Consider the following 24,531-nt stretch of genomic DNA (forward strand, 5'->3'; position numbering starts at 1 on the left):
ACCTGCCTGGTGAAGAAAATATATTTTTGCTGTTCACACAGGCAGTTAATCTTACTTTTAATACATTCAGAGGATACAGAGATCCACAGTTTCAGCACCGCAGTGTGTTGCAGTGACCTTCACAGCCCTACAAATGGCACCCTGCCCACAGAGTCCTCCTCCTCCTCCTCCTCTCATGTGAAGTTACTCAGGACCCAGATTCCTTGAAAGGAGAAGCTGTCATAAATGCCATTTACAAGTCAAAATTCAAAGGTTATGCTTTCAACTCTACTAGCTTCCAACCTGTGCTCCTCTGTGAGATGAAGAGTCTCCAGAATTCATCTGATTTATGTGTCCTAGTTGAAGAAAGACAGCTAGCCTCCATTTATTCATTTTGCAGCTTAAACTCCACGTCTCAATAATCCACTAGGATACCAAAATAAAAACTCATCCATCTATTGTTGACTCATTCAATATTATTAAGCATCAAGATGAGCCCACCCTGTCTCAGCAGCATGATATGACCAGCAAGAACCAAACTTTGGATTGTAAAATTATATTGATAGTTTTAATATCTTTGTGTAAAATCAAGAACAACTACTACACAGTGAGGGATATGGAGAGGCACAGCAGTTATAGCCTAACAGTTCTAGAGGTCCTGACTGCCTACGTGGACTTTACTTTGAATAGTGCAACTGAACTGGCATGTGAAGGCAAAGGAGATCTGGCAGTTGTGTGGCTAGACCTTGCCAGCACCTACAAGTCAATCCTGTCAACCGCACTGGACTGGCATCATGTCCCAGGCAGATACGGGGACTTCATTTTCAACTATTACAACTGCTTCAGTCTGAGAAATCATCTCTGGAGCATCAACTAGTGCATGGCATTGGTTAGAGAAGGGCATTATTACTGGTAGCATCCTGTCAGTGACCCTGTTTGCTTTGGCCATGACCATGCTGATGAAGTCAGCAGAGGTGGAGTGAAAAGGCCCCACATCCAAGTCAGGAGGGGATGACTTGAAAGGAATAGTGACATCTGTACCAGACTGCAGATGGATCCTGCAAGGCCTGGAGCAACTCATCCTAGTTGTGATGAAGGGGGAAAGTGACAGACAAGTTTAGCTTCTCTTTAGGAAGTGATCAAAATTTATCTGTCTCAAAGAGGCTAGTCAAGAACCTGGGTAAGCTCATTAACTGCATCCTGAGGAATGCAGCAGCAATCGGGACAACCAGTAATGAGTTTGCCAGCATGGCTCACTTCATTGGACAAGTCAGGGATATTCAAGGCCTGGATTTATCTCCATAGTACTCTATCACGACTTCTTTGGCCCCTGTTCATCTATGATGTTTCATTGTCTACTGGCTTTGGAGGAAGCTATCTAACTTCCTGTGCAGATAGCTGGTCCTACCATGAAGTCTTAGCAGTATCATCTTATACAGAAGCAGGAGCAAACTGCAGCTCATTTTCAGCAGTCTGACAGAGGAGTTCATGGTTACCTATCCAAGATATATGCTGCCGTACCAACACTCTAATGACTTCAGAGTTGCTTTAGTAGGCAATGAAGTGAGAACTGGTAGGAAGTGGAGGATGAAGCATGGCAGCAGCACAGGGTGTTAGTGGGAGCAGTTACAGCAGGACAAGCAAAGCTTGGTAGCATCTCAAGACCTACCTTTGAGAAGGCTCAGGGGAAAGTCCCGCACCAGCAGGATATTAGTAATGTAGCAGCAGGGGGTGTAGAACCGATGAGAGCAGGCTATGGCCATAAATATCTCACGGTCAGAGCTGCAAAGGATCAAGTTCTTTAATCAGTCAGTCTATGATGTCCTCCTTTGCTCATCCAATCTCTACTGCTGGTGCCTGTACAGAAACATCTCCATGTGCACTGTTCAAGCAATGAGGGTTCCTGGAGCATATATTGAGTTGTTGCTCAAAAACCTTGGGAGAAGGGTGCAATGATTGGGTGGCTGAGAATTGTAGCAGTTTTCATCAGCACATGGTTGCTGACAGGAAACAGCAACAACCAGTGAGGAAGTACATCACCTTTGTGAGGGCTGGAGGGGGGCTGCAGGAGTAGCAAAAAGACACCAGAATGACAGCTTGCTACAACATGAGACTGGCAGCTGATGATTGACCTAAGGAAACAGCTCAGATTCCCAGACACCTTTGCAGAGACCACACGCAGGCCAGACATTGTCCTGGTGTCAAAGACAACAAGACAAGTGGTCCTCCTGGAACTGTTTTCCATAGGAAGATCAGGTGGATGAAGCCTTTGAGAGGAAGTGGAGCATATTGACGAATGCTGCAGCAGGGGATGCAGGTACTGATTTGAGTCCATTGAGGTCAGGTGTATGGGATTCACAGGGAACTAAAGCTCCTTGGAATCATAGAACTGCACAGAAGCACAGCCATCCTGAAAATCATAGACGTCACAAAGAAGATATCAAAGATATCAAGATGGCTGTGGTTCGGGGGGTGGGGTTGGTGGGGTGGGATTTGTGGGACTGTGGACTAAACAAGCTTACCTAAGAAAGGCTAGTTGATGCTGAAAGACCCAAAACACCTGATGACCCCAGGCAGCATCACAGATAATGTGTCCAAGTCTGACATCTATCTATCTATCTATCTATCTATCTATCTATCTATCTATCTATCTATCTATCTATCTATCTATCTATCTATCTATCTATCTATCTATCTACGTTGTGTTGCAAGGTGTGTGCTAAATCAACAAAGGTCCCTGTGCCAACCATAAAAACAGAGACAAATTTTGTTCAGGTGAGTATTTGAGTTAATCATCATGTGTAGAACGCATAATAACACAAACACACAGAAACGCAAATGCTTCATACTATTATATTGGGTAAAATCCCAAGACATCATCAAAAAGCGAACTTCTAAAAAGATTTATATGCACAGATGTTTTTAATAATTAAAAAAAATGTAAGCATGGTCAGTATTGTATAAAACCGCTAGCAGGGAATGTGCAGCGTGACGTCAAAAATTACACATTCTGTTTAAATAATAATCCTTTATTATACTGACATGATCTATTTTGGAGACGTGGGTGACCTGCACATGTAATTCAGGAGTCAATCCCGGGGCTGACTGCCACAGACGGTGCGCTTAAAAGTAGGCGTGTGTTAGGGGGCGTGGTTAGGGGCGGGATGGCGTTTTTGATACGCAGGCATTATTATATTTAATGACACTGCCATTTAATCTGTTAACCAAATTTTACTATGCTCCTGTTGCTCACCGCACTGTCATTTCCATATGTTAAAAAAGCATGGAATTGTACACGATTTTATATCCTCATTTTAAAGCGCTTTGAGAAGGTGCCAACCGAGAAAGGCGCTGTATAAAATAAAGTTGGGTTTTGGACTAGTGCATATACCAAGGCCGTGCCCTGCCTTGCACCCTGTCTAGGGTGGGATTAAACGTGTTTGAAAATGAAAGTACGTATGTATGTACTGTAGCGGTACAGCTATTGTTTTAAGACTTTTCGCCATTTAGTAATTCAATCCAGTGATACTTTATGCCGCTCTTTAGAGCGCCTTCTCTTTCTGAAAGGAAGCAGACTGCGAAAAAGCTTCGGGCAAAAATGACGTGTGCAACTCGCTTGCCGTTGCTGTCTTTCTATTACTTTTCTTCGGCTCGGGCATTGCTTTTTTTTGTCACTATATGGTCATATAGTGCCATCGTGCGGTACAATAAAGGAATTGCGTCACTGAAACTGGTTCTGAGCCAGCGAAGCTTTTTAGCGTCATGAACAAGCAAGAATTCCATTGATCGTCGAGATCATTTACGACAATGCAGAATGCGACCATGATTTAAATAAGCAGAAGGCACATACGCTTTTATTATTTCTAGTTAATTTTCAGGATTTATGGAAAATGGCAGCTTCACATAAATCCAGAATGATCAGTAAATAGACATCCGTTATATCTTCTAGATCAGTGTTTCCAAAACTCGGTCCTGGGGAACCCCTGTAGCTACAGGTTTTTGTTCCAACCGGATTCCTAATCAGTGACAACACCTGATAGCACTGATCTCATTTAATTAGCTGATTTTTTTTTTTCTTTTATTCGACATTCAGAATAGCATAGCAGTATGATTTTTACATTTATTATAAGACATTTAGAAATATTTCTGCGTTGTATCTTAATAATGACAATTAAAAACGAGCAGATCAGACACCCATGCTAACAACACACTGAATAATCAAAGGCTGCAACTACTTTAGAGTTAGACCCACTAATTAGTAAATAATGGATTAATTAAACAATTAGAAGACCTAGAAAAGTAGAATGAAAATCAAGATGAAAATACTGTTAAAAAGAAATTGATTACATCTTGCCTGAAGAAGGGGCCTGAGTTGCCTCGAAAGCTTGCATATTGTAATCTTTCTAGTTAGCCAATAAAAGGTGTCATTTTGCTTGGCTTTTCTCTACATTAAAAAGAAATGAAATACATTATTCCTATATAACTGCTTGGTACATTTTAATATATATATATATTTTTTTTAGCAAACTTAGTTTTCCGATTTCAATATTGTTCCCTAAACACAGAACTTGGGAAATATCAGTTCACTTAATTAGCCCAGGAGTTCAATTAAAAGCAGAAGCTGGTTGGAACAAAAACCTGCAGCCACAAGGGTTCACCAGGACCGAGTTTGGGAAACACTGTTCTAGATTAACGTAATGGGGATCGACTCCACAATCAAGTTCTATCCATTATTTCAGTGGAGTCCTAAAGAATCGACAGAAGTTTCAGAGTTGTGATGTTTGTTTCAACACATAAGTAGTTGAGGTTGGAATGGAGAAGACCAGGTTTAGAACTTCACATGAAGGGACGACCAGTAGTGTGAAACAGGCATACAAGGTAAATGTGAAAATTCTAGCCCCAACTCAAAAATCCAAACTAAGATAAGTAATACATTAAAAAGTCTTTGCTTTAATGCTAAGAGTATCAAAGTAAAATGAATGAGGTGCATTTGTATGTAGTTGTGCATAATTATGATTTATAATAATAACAGAAGCCTGGCTATATAACAAAGATGGAGATGAGTATATCATAGACGCTTACACATTACATGCTGTACACACATGACTGCGCCCCCGCCCACCACAGCAACACCATCATCAAATTTGCAGATGACACCACTGTGGTGGGGCTCATCTCTGGGGAGGATGAATCCGCCTACAGGGATGAAGTGGAGCGGCTGACCGCATGGTGCACTGACAACAACCTGCTCCTGAACACAAGTAAGACCAAGGAGCTCATGGTGGAGAGGTTGTCAGACTTCCGCTTCTCGGGAGTCCACATCATGGAAGACCTGTCCTGGGGTGTGAACACAGCTGACTTGGCGAAGAAGGCTCAGCAGAGACTTTATTTCCTGAGAGTCCTCAGGAAAAATAACATCCCCCAAAAACTGCTGGTGCCCTTCTATTGCTACTCTATTGAGAGTATCCTGTGCTACTGCCTCTGCGTGGGGTTTTCCAGCTGCACAACAGCGCAGAGGAAGACACTTCAGTGGATCGAAAAGACTGCCCAGCAGATCATCGGCTGCTCTTTACCCTCTCTGGATGAACTGCACAGTTCTCGATGCCTCAGGAAAGCACAAAACATCTTACAAGACTCCTCACACCCCGCTCATGACATGTTCCAACTGTTGCCATCAGACACAAGATATAGGAGCATCAAAACAAAGACTAATAGACTGAATAACAGTTTCTACCCTGGTGCTATTAGGGCACTGAATTGCCACCTAATCACCTCCAATGCAGCAGTGCAATAGATGACATTTTGTGCAATAGTGTACATGTGCAATTAAGGTCTTATGTTGAATGTTTGTGTTCTACCTTATTTCTTCTTATCCTTTTTCAATTATATTTATTAATAGTTTGACACCGCAGGGACTGCACCTAATTTTGTTGTATTTGTTACAATGACAATAAAGATATTCTGATTCTGATTCTGATTTTTGAGGAAGATAAACAAAATAGAAGACGCTGGGTGTGGCTATTTATCAAAAACAGAATTTAAATTCAAGTCTTCTTCATTTGAATAATGAGACACATCTTAGTGAGGACTGCGGTGGGCTGGCACCCTGCCCGGGATTGGTTCCTGCCTTGTGCCCTGTGTTGGCTGGGATTGGCTCCAGCAGACCCCTGTGACCCTGTATTCGGATTCAGCGGGTTGGAAAATGGATGGATCTTAGTGAGGATGTCTCAATTGGACTAGAATGAGACTATCGGGAGTGTGCAATACAGATAGTAGTTTCATTGTGTACCTTTTCATTTGGGATATTATAGTCACGGGGGCCTTCAATTATCTATCTATCTATCTATCTATCTATCTATCTATCTATCTATCTATCTATCTATCTATCTATCTATCTATCTATCTATCTATCTATCTATCTATCTATCTATCTAATCTTAGATCACACACAATGACTCGCAACGCTACATACCACAACTCCTCCTACTCTAGCACTCCAGCAGAGAACTGACAGTCATCTCGTGCCATGTGCACGAATGCAGTGAGGCGGGAACAATCATAGACATAGAATTACTAGATGCCTCATGACCAGCAGCATCGTACGTCAACGTCGCCGCCATGTTGCGAGTGGCACTGCTGTGGAGTGAAGTAATGGATAAAGATGCCTCACGCATGTGCTGCTTGGGATTGTACAAACCGCTGTACGCTCCAAACCAGATCACAGGGATTACATTTCATAGGTAAAGCTGAACAATTGTTTTGGTCATATTTGGCCATTAGAAAATCCAGTTTTAACTTTAGCTATGCCAGGCTAAGCTAGCAAAGCTATGCATTTATGAGCTCAAGTGAGCCTCCAAACGACATTTTGGCTAAACATATTTAGTCATTAACTATATAGCTTGTTGTTAACTGTTAACATTTCTCAAACTTTGAAAGTTTCCCAAAGAAATCCACCTCAGGAAGCAGTGGGAGGTAGCCCTTAGATGGGATTTTGAGAAAGCTGTCCTGTGATGTGTGCCGTGCTAGTTTGGTAACAGATGCTGTACCGGCATCACATGATCAAAGCTACCACTTGCTCACATTAAAAAAACAAAGGAGGTTTGATGATTCCTTCTGAGGGTCCAGTCAAGGTGGTCAAAGTAGCTGAGCGTGTTATCCGACAGTCAACATTAGGACAAGCTGTCAGTGTATCTTTGATCAATCAGTTTGTTTGGGCTGAGATTGGTTCAGATGATGTGTTTTTTCTCAAGGAGCACATTGAGGAAACACAGCTTGAAACTGACAACCATCATTTTATGCTCATGTCTTTAGTTGTGTCTGTCTTCCACAAACTAAGGCTGCACCATATTCCCGGACTGAATACTCTTAAATTACTGAGTGGCAACACACAGAAAAAGCTATGTAAGACAGTTATGTTTCATGGATTTTAGATCCTATCCTGTATATATTTAAGTAACCACATTGTGTGTGTGTGTGTGTGTGTGTGTGTGTGTGTGTGAGAGAGAGAGAGAGAGAGAGATTGAGAGAGGAATGAGTGAAATGTTTTCAGAAATTATTAAGCCAATTTGTATACAATAAAATCTTTTATTTGTGTCATTGAGTGTATCATTTCACTGTTAAAAGAAAGACAAAGATATCTGGCAGTAACAGTGCAAAATTCACAATTGGTATGCCAGTTTGAAAAGATAAGTTTTGAGGGTAGTTTTAAAATGTGTTATTGAATCGAACTGATGAATATGAGAGGGAAGAGAATTCCAGAGTTGAGGAGCACAATGAGAGACACTCGAGCTCTCATAGAACTGAGTTTGATGTGCGGTACAGAAAGTCGAGCTGCAGATGAGGATCTGAGTGAGTGAGAGGAGTGTAAGTCTGTTGGAGATCAGTGAGGTTGTGGAGAGCTTTAAATGTTAAGAGCAGTATTTGGTATTGTATCCTGTAGTTAACAGGGAGCCAGTGAAGTTGAGAGAGAATAGGTGTGATATGTTTAGTGGATTTAGAACAGCAGGTTATTATCCTGGCAGCAGAATTTTGAAGAAGTTGTAAGCGATGGATAAGTTTTTGTGGGATGCCAGATAGAATAGCGTTACAGTAATCTATACGTAATGTGACTAGGGCATTAATCAATACTTCAGCACTGTGTTGCATAAGAACAGGACAAAGTCTAGAAATGTTTCTTAGATGGAAGAAGGCAGTCCAAGAAATGTTACCTATATGGGAGGAATTATTTAATAATAATAATTATTATTATTATTTCATAATTGTCATTATTATTGTATAAATGGATATAAATAATTGCATTTAAACGATTCACCAAAATATGTTATATGTAAACGATACTGTTTTAAACGTTATTGTTTTTTCATCAGAAAACCCGGTTTCCACGTTTACGGCGCCGCCGTGAGTGGCAGCCTTTTCAGCAGCTCCGTGTATGACTGTATATGTATGTGTACTTTTCTACTTTTATTTTTCTATTTTTATTTATTGATCACTCCTACCACTTTATTTTATGTGGATTCCTTCCCTGGACACACTTACTTTTACAACGTGGGCATGGATTTTAACACGCCGAGACTCGCCTATTCAAGTACTCAACTTCGGGCGCTGAGAACAAATGCCAGTGCCGGTGTGGTTCCATATTTACCCGACGAGGTAAGAAGGCGATATCGTGGCAGCAGAGCCGGCACTAAGCTAAAAAAGAAGCGGCTTGCGAGAAAGTGGCGTTTCAAGCCTTCGGTGCCTTCTGTGATTCTGGGGAATGTAAACTCAATCTCAAATAAGATCGACGAACTGGCTGCGCTGGTGAAAAATGTAAGGACCTACAGAGAATGCAGTTTGTTGTGTTTCTGCGAAACGTGGCTAACTAACACCATCCCAGATGCCAACGTGGAGCTACCCGGGTTTAGCACAGTTAGAGCGGACAGAGACGCAAGTACCTGTGGGAAGCACAAAGGAGGAGGACTCGCTCTCTATGTTAATACACGGTGGTGTCACTCTGGACATGTTAAAGTCAAAATCTCCACTTGCTGCAGGGATATCGAACTGTTGGCCGTAAGTTTACGTCCCTACTATTTGCCCAGAGAGTTTGGACATGTCATTGTTGTCATCGTGTATATTCCTCCTCGGGCAGACGTGGAGTCAGCGAGTGACATCATCCATTCCGCTGTTGCTAAGTTACAAACGCAGCACCCTGAGGCGCTTGTGCTAATCGCTGGAGACTTTAACCATGTGACGCTGGACAAAACATTACCTGCATTCTCCCAGTATGTGGACTGTAACACCCGGGGAAATAAGACTATTGATTTACTGTTTGCAAACGTTAAAGATGCATACAGCGCCACCCCGCTGCCTGCGCTTGGGAAAGGAGATCATAACCTGGTTCTGCTTCAGCCTCACTATAAACCAAAAGTTAGAGTCCTACCTGTAACCACACGATCATTCAGGAAGTGGACTCCGGAGGCTGAGAATACTCTGAGAGAACTTTTTGGAACTACAGACTGGGATATCCTGCAGGGATCTCATAGTGAGAACATTGAAGAAGTTGTTGACTGCACTACCGACTACATCAACTTCTGTATGGACATTGTAGTTCCAGTAAGAACAGTACGCTGCTATGCTAACAACAAGCCATGGATTACAAGTGACATCAAGGGCCTTTTGAATAAGAAGAAAAGGGCTTTTAAAGACGGTGATCAGCATGAGCTCAAGCGCGTGCAGAAGGAACTCCGAGTCCAGCTCAGGGCGGCGAAGGAGCAGTACAGGAGAAAGCTGGAGCAGAAGTTGCAGAATAACAGCATGAAGGAAGTGTGGGATGGGATGAAGATCATCACTGGCTGCAGCTCGAAGCAGGGTACCACCATTGAGAGAGACGTGAAGAGAGCAAACCAAATGAACAACTTTTTTAACAGGTTTGACCACCCTAACCCACTCTCACTCTCACCTCGGAGTACTGCACCCTCCACACATCCTTCTGCTGATACCAGCATAGGAAAGACATCCCCACCCATAATTACAACAGCGCAAGTGAGCAGAGAGCTGAGGAGACTTCGTGCCAGCAAAGCAGCGGGTCCAGATGGAGTATCGCCACGACTGCTGAAGGTCTGTGCATCGGAGCTGGGGGGTCCTCTACAGCGCATCTTCAACCTGAGCCTGGAACAGGGGAGAGTCCCGAGGCTTTGGAAAACATCTTGTATCACCCCAGTCCCAAAGGTATCACGTCCTAGTGAGCTGAATGACTTTCGGCCTGTTGCTCTGACATCACATGTGATGAAGACCATGGAGAGGCTGCTGCTTCACCACCTTAGGCCACAGGTTCAACACGCCCTTGACCCTCTGCAGTTTGCATATCAGGAGAAGGTGGGAGCGGAAGATGCCATCATCTATATGCTACACCGATCCCTCTCTCACTTGGACAGAGGCAGTGGTGCTTTAAGAATTATGTTTCTAGACTTCTCTAGCGCCTTCAACACAATCCAACCTCTGCTCCTTAGGGACAAGCTGACAGAGATGGGAGTAGATTCATACCTAGTGGCATGGATCGTGGACTATCTTAAAGACAGACCTCAGTATGTGCGTCTCGGGAACTGCACGTCTGACATTGTGGTCAGCAACACAGGAGCGCCACAAGGGACTGTACTTTCTCCGGTCCTGTTCAGCCTATATACATCGGACTTCCAATACAACTCGGAGTCCTGCCATGTGCAAAAGTTCGCTGATGACACTGCTATCGTGGGCTGTATCAGGAATGGGCTGGAGGAGGAGTATAGGGACCTAATCAATGACTTTGTTAAATGGTCCGACTCAAACCACCTACACCTGAACACCAGCAAAACCAAGGAGCTGGTGGTGGATTTTAGGAGGCCCAGACCCCTCATAGACCCAGTGATCATCAAAGGTGACTGTGTGCAGATGGTGCAGACCTATAAATATCTGGGAGTGCAGCTGGATGATAAATTAGACTGGACTGCCAATACTGATGCACTGTGCAAGAAAGGACAAAGCCGGTTATACTTCCTTAGAAGGCTGGCTTCCTTCAACATCTGCAATAAGATGCTGCAGATGTTCTATCAAACAGTTGTGGCGAGCGCCCTCTTCTATGCAGTGGTGTGCTGGGGAGGCAGCATTAAGAGGAAAGACGCCTCACGCCTGGACAAACTGGTGAGGAAGGCAGGCTCTATTGTTGGCATGGAGCTGGACAGTTTAACATCTGTGGCAGAGCGAAGGGCGCTCAGCAGGCTCCTATCAATTATGGAGAATCCACTGCATCCACTAAATAATGTCATCTCCAGACAGAAGAGCAGCTTCAGTGACAGACTGCTGTCACTGTCCTGCTCCACAGACAGATTGAGGAGATCGTTCCTCCCCCAAACTATGCGACTCTTTAATTCCACCGGGGGGGGGGGGGGGGTAAACGTTAATATTTAACATTATACATAGTTATTGTCTGTTTTTTTCACCTGTATTATTATCATTCTTTAATTTAATATTATTTATTGTATCAGTATGCTGCTGCTGAAGAATGTGAATTTCCCATTGGGATTAATAAAGTATCTATCTATCTATCTATCTATCTATCTATCTATCTATCTATCTATCTATCTATCTATCTATCTACCTACCTACCTACCTACCTACCTACCTACCTACCTGTATTAGTTTAAATGGCACTTTTGCCACTCGCAATATGGCGTACGCGCTGACGTATCGCGTCGACTGGGCAACACAGTGAATTCGGCGTCTATCTATACAGTATGTCTATGGGAACAAGCCGTGTTCGACGCGCACGTACACGATACGACTCGTGTCCGCGGTAACGGCACGGGTTCGCGCACGTAGACACACGCACGCAGGCGCGCATCAGAGCGGGGCGGTCCGGCTTACTGACCGCTGTGAGCTCTGTATTTGGATGCCGTTGCTGAATGATCTACGAGAGTTGTGTTTCTTGCTGTTTTCCAAGGCTGAGGTAGCAGGTAAGACTGCTGTCGTTACGTCTGTTACAGATGCGAGGTTTTGCCTTCATGTGTCCTAACTGCTGTGCTGGTCTAGGCTTTTGTGGACGTGTTTAGAAGAACACGACTCGTTCTGCGAAGGCAGGCACTGCTTATGCTTTGTGTGCTTGTAATTGAAGGTTCATACGTCGTGTTATCCGCAATGACATCCATTGAAAAGACTGCGGGCAAGCCTTTCTGGAGACGTGGCGCGCGGTCCGCGATAACAGAGGCCTGACCGGCCGGTGTGTCGGTTGCACCTGAGCGGTCGCAAACCAGACATTGCCGGAAAGAGCAGTCGGTTTCATCGGCTGCTCGTCAGTCAGTCAGTAATGGGCCAGGCTGTACATTCGCAGGGTGACAGCTCATCAGATGTCAGGGACGCAGGTATCCCTTCCCAGTGGGCAGTGTGGCTCCATTTACCTTGGATTAGAAGTACGTGTATCACATATTTGGCTAGTGATAATCTGGACGACAATAGGGACTCGGATATCGACTCGAGGATTAACATAAAGAGCTCATTATAAATCCTTAAGTATGGCAGTTAATCTTGAGGCCATTTCTACAGGCTGGATTTTGAGAAATAAGAAAGAGGCACAGAAAACGCATTTTGAGGCTTCTAAAGCTGTACTGTAGGTGAATAGGAATAATTTGTACAGCACTCCACGGAGAATTCAAAATATTGGGCTCACATCCAGCAGGCTCTCACCCCAGGCCTTTTCTTCTAAATTATCCCTAAACCAGACCTCATAATGCTTCTCCTTAACACAGCAGGTTGAGAGAAGTGACCAGGATTGACCTAAAAGGTTTAGTCTGAAAATGCATTATGACACATAATTTGTAATAAAACCGTAAACTGGAACATTATATTTTTAAATTATTCATTTCAATTAAATAAAGTTTATGCAAGTTTTAATCCCTTTAAAAATAAACAGCACATGTGTACTGGACAAAGGTGGTGGTGTGCCACACTCCAAATATAGGAAAATGTCCCTAAAGATGTCACATTTACAAAGTATCACCTTTTTGCTTTTTCTTTGTAATCTTGTTTCAGCATAACATTCTTAAACCTTAAACTTCATCCATTTCATCATAGAGCCTATCCTGGCAGCACTAGGCACAGGATCCCTACACCCACATAGGGCCATTTTGGAATCAACACTTAACCTGACGTACATCTGTGGGGGTGTGGGTGGCATAGCCGAGGTGCTCAAAGTTATGAATGGAAGTAGTACAGTAAATCCCATCTTATATTTTAAAATGAGTTTTCCACTTAAAAATTGGGTTATAGGTGGAAATGTGCTTAGGGTAAATTTATAGTAATACTCTGTGGACCTTCAAAACTTGACTGATAAGGTATTTTGGAAAAATTAGGGGTATTGGATTGGGGTGCCGTATTTGGCTGAATGGCTGATTCACATCAAAAGTGTTCTAATGTGGGAAGAAAACAGGAGTAGCAAGAGGAAAACGTATACAAAGAGACAGAGAAACCATGCAGTCTTGGTGTGTGATTTAATCCAAGACTGCTGGATCTGTGAGGGAATAGCACTTACTGAATAGCACTTACTGCCCTCCTTCTCTTTTCTCTTATGTTTAGACAAAACTTTTTGTTATATTGTAAAACACTTCAGCAAAGCGAGCCTCAATTGTGAGATATCTAGAATTGTTATTTAGTTTGAATTTCACCAAACTATATGTTGACCAGTGAGGTTGTTTAAGTTTTGACAATAAATGACAAGGGGGGGCACCGGGGGTGTGTGGGGTGTGCATTGTAGAAGGTTAATTCCAGGCTGAAACGAAACGAAGGTTAAGGACACAATGTTTTGGCTGTATAGACTTCATCAGGTGTATTTACAATTTGCACTGGAGCAGAAAGTGTGATGAAAGATGTTGGGTAATCTGCAGGTGCTGAGTGTCCCCATAAATCAAGTTGTTTGTATTTAGGCTTTCATAGGAGAGATATACCTTTTGGAAGATTTATTCTGTAAAATGGTCTTATTCATTTTTTAGTACACAAATTAAGGTGTGTGATTGTAGCTAAAGCCGATGGCACATTACACAACTTGTGGTTAGAGGGGATGTCAAGGTACTGTAGTAGATGTATCTCATCACCTTGAGGATGTCGGATTACATGACTAGGAATCGCAGGGGATAAGAAGTTACACACAATACCGTGACGGCTTTCCAGGAGAGCTTCAGATTTTCAACGTGTCGCAAGCTTGCCGCATGCCGTCGGCTAAAATGGGCTGCCAGACAGAGCAGGTGCCTTGTTGGGTATGGCAAGTTAAACTGTAATCGTGGCAATTTTTTCTTCTTGTTCCACGCTTTCGTTCAATGACAAATAGAAGACGTTAGACAGACAAGTCTCCCTTTTGTTTGTGCAGTCCAAAACTCCTGTGTTCCTTATTCCCTGTAGTTTCTTTCTCGGCATTGTACGTCTGCCTGAGTGCTCATTGGTTCTCAGCTCTCGTACACACTGACTCCCCACACCTCTGAGTTATGACAGAGTCAAATCTGTTTACTGATAGGTCTGACTGAATTACTAGGAATGACAAATTCCGTGATCGCTGGTCACGGGCACACGTTGTAACTTCCCCTTACTTCTGTGGATAGAAGTTGCTGGAAAAAGCCTCCTTCTCCATCCCTCAACAACTGCAAAGGACAGGGTAAAATATAAAAATAAATGTGCGGCCTGTCACAGTGTCTGTTACCAGGCCTGAGAATGGTCTGACTAAGGAGTGTGGAGCCAGGATTGTGAAGTTTGGGTTGGAAAGAATTTTTGGGCTACAGGAATAGGTAAAGATGTACTGGCCCCGACTAAATTGTGTTAAAATTTCCAGTTTCGCATGTAGTAATTTTATTTTTTCAGGATACATTGTAATTTGTATTGAAGTTTGATTTCTAGATTTTTGCAAATTTCAGAATATGATGCATCTGTGGTAGTTTTAAACCCGAAGCACAAATTCATCTGGCATTAAGAGTTTTAATAGAGTCAGTAGTTTTTGAACACTTTACAGCAGGGATGTCCAACTCCGGTTCTGGTGGGCCGCAGTAGCTCTCAGGTTTTCATTCTAACCATCTTCTTAATTAGCAAGTTGTTTTTACTGCTGATTCACTTGTTTTGCCTCAGCTTTAATTGATGTGACTCAGACCCCTTAGTTGTTTCTTTTTCCTTAATGAGCAGCCAAACAATAATGAGACACAAAACAAGCCATCACAGCTAACCTGAAAATAAAGAAAGGTGAAGGTCTCGGTCATGTTGGTCTGCTGAGGTCATCAACACATCTTGATGGTGGTCTTAGAAAAAACAGAAAATCAACAGTGATAGCAGCAACAAGTCCTGATATTCAGTAACAGCTTTAATTAACAGCAAGAATTGGCTTCTCATTAAGAAACTGGTTGGAGTGAAATTGGCTGGAGTTTGACGTTCCATTTTAGCTGGTCATCTGTTGGTTCGTTTCACATCTCATTTCTGTTTGGCTGCCATTTAATGAAGAAACAAATTAATTCAGAGGACTGAATCTTTAAACAGGGCTATTAAAATGAAGGGCAAGTAGCAGGAAAAACTGGTCACTGATTAGGAAAAGGGTTAGAAGGAAAATCTGCAGCCACTGCAGCACACCAGGACCGGAGTTGGACACCCCTGCTTTACAGTCAGAACAGGCGGTAAATGTTACTTGTATCAGTGTAAAAATCAGTAGCATTCAGACTTGTGGAGGCACTCAAACCACTGCACCACCCCACAAGCACATTCATTGTAGCTGAAAGAAAAAATGTCTTTTAACTATCCAGCTACTTTCGGGTTGTAGGCATGCAGCCGTTCAATGTAAGCACATTTCTCCTCCCGCCGTGGTGGCCTTACATGCACTTGTGTCCTTCAGTCACAGGGTTCATATGATAAGCTATCACTTCAAGAGCACCCTTGGTCTGTCATGGTTAAGGGCCTCTGATAATGCAGCTTAGCTTTGTCTAAATACTTGACAGTTATCCATAGGTCACTTGAGCAGGAATTAATATTTATATTAAACATAAGTGTCACATTGGAGGCCCAAAAGTTACTTTGGGGTTGGGGTTAGTAAATTTGGAAGCTAAAGATTTCCTACTGATTGTCAGTACAGCTTGCAGGGTGAGTTAAGCACAAGTCTCAGTAAGACTGAAGTAAAAAGTGATTGACTCACTTGGATTAATTTGATTTGAAAATGAAAAGAGCAGAGTTGGCACGTCTTCTTGACGAAACCACAGGCACTCGCAGCTTACTGACAGGAATGTTGCATGGAGAAACAGTTTCTCTTCTGTCTCTAGAGCTTGTGGTTTAGGTCAACTGGCAAGTCCTCATCTGTGTGTGTGTGTGTTTGGGTTGGGGGGGGTGGCGGCGTGCACCTTCTATAGCACTGACTGTTCCCTGCTTTGGGCCTGTTTCTGCTGCGTTTGGCTTGACTGCCATATGTGACAGTAAAGAATAACTGGGTTCAGAAAATGGATGTGATCATTTAGATAGATAGATAGATAGATAGATAGATAGATACTTTATTAATCCCAAGGGGAAATTCACATTTAATTTAATGAGCATTTTTATAATGTTAATGCTGAAGAAATAATGAAGCTGTTTGTGAATTTGATTGTTGGATTACCAACATTCCCTTGTGAATCAATCCGTATGTCCAATGATGTTACCTCTAATTGTGTACTCTCACGTGAAAATGTACCTATGAAATATTTTTCTTTTACATCTATGGACATACATTATCAAGAAATTGACTTTGCAATCATTTATTTAATGAAAATGAGCAGGTAATAATTCTTTAATAATAATTCTTTGCATTTATATAGAGCTTTTCTCACTACTCAAAGCGCTCAGCAATTGCAGGTTAAGGGCCTTGCTCAAGGGCCCAACAGAGCAGAGTGCCTTTTGGCATTTACAGGATTCGAACCGGCAACCTTCTGATTGCCAGTGCAGATCCCTAGCCTCAGAGCCACCACTCCACCAGGTATGGCATTTCCTTCTGTATAAGATTACACAAAAAGACAATTTGCCCTCAGAGGAATATAGTGTACCAAATACCAAAAAAGAAAAAGTAGGTCTATTGGCTCTGATAGCAGGTATTGCACCCGTTTGCAGAAACAGTCTCAGGTGGACATGTCCTATAGCTGTCTACCAGTCCGTGACATCAACTGGGAGAACCTTTTTCCCCATTCCTCCTTGCAGAATCCTTTTACTTGTGCGATGTTTGAGGGGTGACTTGTATGTTTCAAATCACCCCACACCATCTTGATGGGATTCTGATCTGGGCTTTGACTTGGCAATCCCAGAACCTTCCATTTCTTTTTTTTCAGCCATCCAGCCTGGTGGATTACTGGTATGTTTAGCTTCACTGCCATGCTGCAGTGTACACTTTTTAGTCAATCTTCTATTGGATGGTCTGACATTACCCTTAAGCACCTTCTGTTACACTGAAGATTTCACAATGGAGCTGCCCCAGGACCTGATAGAGCAGAGGAGCCTCGAACAATAACATTTTCACCATCATGCTTTACAGTTGGTGTCGGTTCTTGTGGCCAAATGCTGTCTGTAGTTTTTTCCAAAATGTCTTCAGCTACTATGGCCCAATAACATCTTTGCCTCATTTGTTCAGAGCAGTTTGTTCCAGCAAGTCTTAGCTTAGGTGTTCATGGGCCAGCTTTACTCTTGCCCTGATGTTCTCTTTGTACAGCAAAGTTTTCCTCTTGGCACACCTCCCTTGTACATCTAACTTGTGTTGTCTCTTTCTAATGCTAGGCTCATGCTTTTTGACATCAACAGTGGTAAGAACAATCTGTAGGTCCCATGATGAATTTCTACGATTCTTGGAGACTTTTGTCAGCAGTATCTTGTATTCTGCTCTCGGGCCAAATGTCTTTGGATAAATTGACAGTTTGAAATCTTCTCCACTTATAAATTCTTTTCCAAATAGTGCAATGGTTGATTTCCGATTGTATGAGGATCTTTTTAAACTCCCTTCACAGACTTGTGGAATCTTATTTTCGAAGGCATCAGAGAGCTCTTTTGGTCTTGGCATGGTGATAATACACACTTCAGTAACATGAGCAAACCTGACTAAATGTCTGAGAATTACATAAGATGGGTTCCTCTGAGATCCTCTGTAATGATGGTCTAATCATTTGCCCCGATCTGTGGGGCTCTGCTGGAGCCTATGTCAGGTAGCATAGGGTGCAAGGCAGGAACAAACCCTGGACAAAGTGCCAGTCCATCTCAGGGCACACACACATCCACTTACACGACCTAACCACACACAAGACAATTTAGTGTCGCCAATGCACCTAACCTGCATGTCTTTGGACTGTGGGAGGAAACCGGAGCACCTGAAGGAAACCCACACAGACACGGGGAGAACATGCAAACTCCATGCAGGGAGTAGCCAGGACAAAAACCCTGGTCCGTTTTGTTAGTAACAAATGTAGGAAATTTGCATTTATATTTATATAAATTATGAATTATAAAATGTAAATGTAGCATGATATTTGCTATATTAAATCACATTTGTCTATAGATACTGTGTAAATACTGTTTAACTCTTCATTGGTCCATGTATGTTCAAAAGGGGTGTACTTAATTTTTCACAGTACTGTAGAGAGGCAGCATATCAAAGATCTGGGGATTTCAATGCTGTAGAACCCAAAGCAAAAGTGATGGCCCCATCCTAGTTGTTTTTCCAGGCCTAGCAGTAACTCTGAAGGCAGAATGATTGGTAGCTTGGTAACATCATGGGGACATGAGACATATTTGATGTATATTTTAGTACAGCAGTCCACCAAAATACAAGAATTTGAGTTACAAGTTTTCACAATTACAAGGGATTGCATTTAATACCCTTTATCAAGTTGCAAGATGTCTTGCCTGGAGCAGGGGCTTGAGCTGCCACGAAGGCTTGCATATTGAAATCTTTTTAGTTTGGCAATTAAAGGGGTCATTTTGCTCCACTTCTCATTACACTTATAAGAAAGTAAAGTCTCATTTGTACTTCACGCTCAGAATGTGTATGCATCATGGCTTCCACGTGTTCCCAGTGTTCATTTGAGGCATCCTCTGAGCACACCCACAGAAATTAACGTGACGCGTGTGCGAGTTGCAGTACCAGCAAAAAAGTCGGGGAGTGCAGTGTAATCAAGTTGGAATGTGACATCAGAGTCTCTGTTTACTATCTACATGTTACAGAAAGCCGCTTTGCAGATCCAACAGGCTCGATGTGCATGGTTCGATTTTTGATTTTGATGAATTTTTCGATGTGGTGAAGCAAAATGCCGACATACAAATGTATTTCTGGTGTTTTTATATAAGTGTCGCATATTCCCGAACGTAATGACATGATACATTTTAATAAGTCTCACATGTATTTTGTCATTAAAGTGGATATTTCGGCTTTAATCTCGAAATGTCCACTTTAATCTTGTTTACTTTATCATTAAAACGTCATGTTAAAACTCACCCAGTTGTTAATCAGTACGTGCTTCTGGTGCTTCCTCCTGACCTGACAGCAGCAATCGCCACACAGAACACATTCAATTTATAATATTCCAGCTCTCTGCACATTTAGAATCCTTAGATTTAGATAGATAGATAGATAGATAGATAGATACTTTATTAATCCCGATGGGAAATTCACATTCTTCAGCAGCAGCATACTGATACAATAAATAATATTAAATTAAAGAATGATAATAATACAGGTGAAAAAAAACAGACAATAACTATGTATAATGTTAAATATTAACGTTTACCCCCCCTGGTGGAATTAAAGAGTCGCATAGTTTGGGGGAGGAACGATCTCCTCAATCTGTCTGTGGAGCAGGACAGTGACAGCAGTCTGTCGCTGAAGCTGCTCTTCTGTCTGGAGATGACATTATTTAGTGGATGCAGTGGATTCTCCATAATTGATAGGAGCCTGCTGTGCGCCCTTCGCTCTGCCACAGATGTTAAACTGTCCAGCTCCATGCCAACAATAGAGCCTGCCTTCCTCACCAGTTTGTCCAGACGTGAGGTGTCTTTCCTCTTAATGCTGCCTCCCCAGCACACCACTGCGTAGAAGAGGGCGCTCGCCACAACTGTTTGATAGAACATCTGCAGCATCTTATTGCAGATGTTGAAGGAAGCCAGCCTTCTAAGGAAGTATAACCGGCTTTGTCCTTTCTTGCACAGCGCATCAGTATTGGCAGTCCAGTCTAATTTATCATCCAGCTGCACTCCCAGATATTTATAGGTCTGCACCATCTGCACACAGTCACCTTTGATGATCACTGGGTCTATGAGGGGTCTGGGCCTCCTAAAATCCACCACCAGCTCCTTGGTTTTGCTGGTGTTCAGGTGTAGGTGGTTTGAGTCGCACCATTTAACAAAGTCATTGATTATGCCCCTATACTCCTCCTCCAGCCCATTCCTGATACAGCCCACGATAGCAGTGTCATCAGCGAACTTTTGCACATGGCAGGACTCTGAGTTGTATTGGAAGTCCAATGTATATAGGCTGAACAGGACCGGAGAAAGTACAGTCCCTTGTGGCGCTCCTGTGTTACTGACCACAATGTCAGACGTGCAGTTCCCAAGACGCACATACTGAGGTCTGTCTTTAAGATAGTCCACGATCCATGCCACTAGGTATGAATCTAATCCCATCTCTGTCAGCTTGTCCCTAAGGAGCAGAGGTTGGATTGTGTTGAAGGCGCTAGAGAAGTCTAGAAACATAATTCTTACAGCACCACTGCCTCTGTCCAAGTGAGAGAGGGATCGGTGTAGCATATAGATGATGGCATCTTCCGCTCCCACCTTCTCCTGATATGCAAACTGCAGAGGGTCAAGGGCATGTTGAACCTGTGGCCTAAGGTGGTGAAGCAGCAGCCTCTCCATGGTCTTCATCACATGTGATGTCAGAGCAACAGGCCGAAAGTCATTCAGCTCACTAGGACGTGATACCTTTGGGACTGGGGTGATACAAGATGTTTTCCAAAGCCTCGGGACTCTCTCCTGTTCCAGGCTCAGGTTGAAGATGCGCTGTAGAGGACCCCCCAGCTCTGATGCACAGACCTTCAGCAGTCGTGGCGATACTCCATCTGGACCCGCTGCTTTGCTGGCACGAAGTCTCCTCAGCTCTCTGCTCACTTGCGCTGTTGTCATTATGGGTGGGGATGTTTTTCCTATGCTGGTATCAGCAGAAGGATGTGTGGAGGGTGCAGTACTCCGAGGTGAGAGTGAGAGTGGGTTAGGGTGGTCAAACCTGTTAAAAAAGTTGTTCATTTGGTTTGCTCTCTTCACGTCTCTCTCAATGGTGGTACCCCGCTTCGAGCTGCAGCCAGTGATGATCTTCATCCCATCCCACACTTCCTTCATGCTGTTATTCTGCAACTTCTGCTCCAGCTTTCTCCTGTACTGCTCCTTTGCCGCCCTGAGTTGGACTCGGAGTTCCTTCTGCACGCGCTTGAGCTCAGGCTGATCACCGTCTTTAAAAGCCCTTTTCTTCTGATTCAAAAGGCCCTTGATGTCACTTGTAATCCATGGCTTGTTGTTAGCATAGCAGCGTACTGTTCTTATTGGAACTACAATGTCCATACAGAAGTTGATGTAGTCAGTAGTGCAGTCAACAACTTCCTCAATGTTCTCATTATGAGATCCCTGCAGGATATCCCAGTCTGTAGTTCCAAAACATTCTCTCAGAGTATTCTCAGCCTCCGGGGTCCACTTCCTGAATGATCGTGTGGTTACAGGTAGGACTCTAACTTTTGGTTTATAGTGAGGCTGAAGCTGAACCAGGTTATGATCTCCTTTCCCAAGCGCAGGCAGCGGGGTGGCGCTGTATGCGTCTTTAACGTTTGCATACAGTAAATCAATAGTCTTATTTCCCCGGGTGTTACAGTGCACATACTGGGAGAATGCAGTCCAGCGTCACATGGTTAAAGTCTCCAGCGATTAGCACAAGCGCCTCAGGGTGCTGCGTTTGTAACTTAGCAACAGCGGAATGGATGATGTCACTCGCTGACTCCACGTCTGCCCGAGGAGGAATGTATACAACAACAACAATGACATGTCCAAACTCTCTGGGCAAATAGTAGGGACGTAAACTTACGGCCAACAGTTCGATATCCCTGCAGCAAGTGGAGATTTTGACGTTAACATGTCCAGAGTGACACCACCGTGTATTAACATAGAGAGCGAGTCCTCCTCCTTTTTATATTTGATTTGATTTATACTTGATATCACTTTCATGATAAAATGCATTAAAGTATGTATGTTACATTATACAGATAAGTCGTTAACTTCGTTGAACACTGTTAATAATTACACGTGGGAGCAGCATGGTGGCAAAGTGGTTGCGCTGCTGTCTCATAGGGAGTCACGTCTCTGATGTTCCCTGCCTGGAGTTTGCATGTTTTCCTGCTGTGTTTCTGCAGTGTGCTCTAGTTTCCTTCCAAGGATATGAAAGTTTGGGAATTTGGTGACACTAAAATGATGTTAGTGTATGTGAGTGCTTGTATTCACCTTGTGATGAGCTGATACTCCATCCAGGGATTGTTTCTGTCTTACGCCTGATGCTTGCTGGAATGGGCGCATCTCTAGATTGCTAGATTTAATCATTAAACATCCATCCTTTTCAGAGATATTGTGGCAAGGTGTCCTTGGAATTTAATGGACGTTTCAGGCAATTCACAACACACAAAGCCAAGCATTTTCTCACCGTGATGATTTCTCACACTGCCACCTGGTGGAATCTTCCAGATTTATGTAAAGTACGTGCGCAAGTATAAACAGTACAACGTTTGTGTAGCCGTCGCGTAAAGTATGAACCTAGCCTAAGAGTGGCATTTTTGCATGGCGGCATTCTGTTTTTGGTGCAAAACAGTACCTTTCTCATCGGTCATGTGTGTAGAGTACATTATACATTTATGACTTGGGCACAATCGTGGCACAGTACTATTCTTGTCAGGGATATGCACCAGTGTCTGGACACTCCCGTTGAAGTTGCAGAGAAAGGCAGAAGATGAGGACAATCCAGAAATGGAGTTTGAACAACTTACTCACCTCTTCATCTTTTCCTTTTCCATCTCCATCTTACTCACCCCTGCAAATGCCAAGGAGCCCACAGCAATGATGTTGCTCCCATCTTTGTTTTAAATTTGATCAGTGAGGGGGATATTGATGCTGTTTTTTTTTTCTTTGTTATCTTTACTACAGTTTTAGGACTCTCATTTTTTTCCCATTGAAATTACTGTCAATTGGTTTCCAGTTGCAAGGGTTTTCCTTACAAGTGGTTTTCAGGAATTCATGATGCTCAAAAAAAGGGGGAAGACTGTACTTAGCATTATTTCAGATAATAGAAATTGCTGAGTGCTGCCAGGTTTTCTTTGGTACTTTATTACTTTATATCATGTCCCTTTTTCGTCTTCAGATATTCTTCCCATGTGCATTGTTGTGATCAATCAAAGTTTAAAAGTCACCTTAAGAATTAGTCTGTAATTCCATTGCAATTGTGACTCTTATTATTGAGTGTCCGAGAAAAAAGATCAGTCCAGACACCTAAATCGAGGGTCCCAAAATGACAACTAGAGCATGAGTGCTTTGACCGCAGTCTTTTTGTCTGCATTGCAACAAGCTTTTGTGCTGCTCTTGAAAAAGCTGAATACGCATCACAGGCTGAACATGTGGCTCACTTCAGTAATGCAGCAAAGATGTAGAGTTTGTTTTATCTTTCTTTCTTTCTGCAGGAACATACTTCAGGCAAGGGGGCATTATATAACTAAAAGAGCCTTCTGTAAGTGGTGAGTGATGTCCTGATACCTTTAAGAAATTATTAACCAACTGATTACACACGCCAGAAAACGTCCTCGGTGTTCTTCATATGATGTACTCATTCTGGTTTCTCATAAGACACCATAATTCACATGTTGGTCAGAAAGTTATATTTTTCTTTCACACCACGCAGATCATTACCACATAGGTGTTGTGACCAGTGTGTTGAACAGCAGACCACGTTCATTGGCAGAGTGGTGGCTCTGAGGCTAAGGATCTACGCTGGTATCCCGGAGGTTGCAGGTTCGAATCCCCGTCACTGCCAAAAGAGATCCTACTCTGCTGGGCCCTTGAGCAAGGCCCTTAACCTTCAATTGTTCCAGGGGCGCTGTACAATGGCTGACCCTGCGCTCTGACCCCACGGGGTATGCGAAAACTAACAAATTCCTAATACAAGAAATTGTATAAGGCAAAAAAAAAAAAAAACACAATCTCACAGACACAGTCCCAGGTTCAAACACAGGCTTTTATTTTACAAAGCACCTTTAACAGGCTTCTTCATTCACAGCATAGCAAACCTTTTCTCTTCTTTCTCCTCGACTCTTCCCAGGTGAGTGTCGTCCTACTCTTCTCCTGACTCTACCTGCCTGATGAAGACGAGACAGCTTCTTCTATGCTGGGCCCAGGAGGTCTTCCAGTGCCACAAAACTGCAAGCACTTTCAGATCAAGCAAAAGCCCGCCCCAAGGTAGCAATATCGCCCATCGCAGGTGCCCCTGGTGGCCTCTAAATACCC

At 43.0% G+C, this 24,531-nt stretch overlaps 1 protein-coding gene across 1 annotated transcript in view; it reads left to right on the forward strand.

The window, feature by feature from the left end:
• Positions 1-24,531, forward strand: part of LOC114665320 (gastrula zinc finger protein XlCGF57.1-like) — an 895,535-nt gene that overhangs the window by 711,208 nt on the left and 159,796 nt on the right. The window lies entirely within an intron of this gene.

This window comes from Erpetoichthys calabaricus, chromosome 1, assembly GCF_900747795.2.
Source record: "Erpetoichthys calabaricus chromosome 1, fErpCal1.3, whole genome shotgun sequence".
Taxonomy (NCBI): domain Eukaryota; kingdom Metazoa; phylum Chordata; class Cladistia; order Polypteriformes; family Polypteridae; genus Erpetoichthys; species Erpetoichthys calabaricus.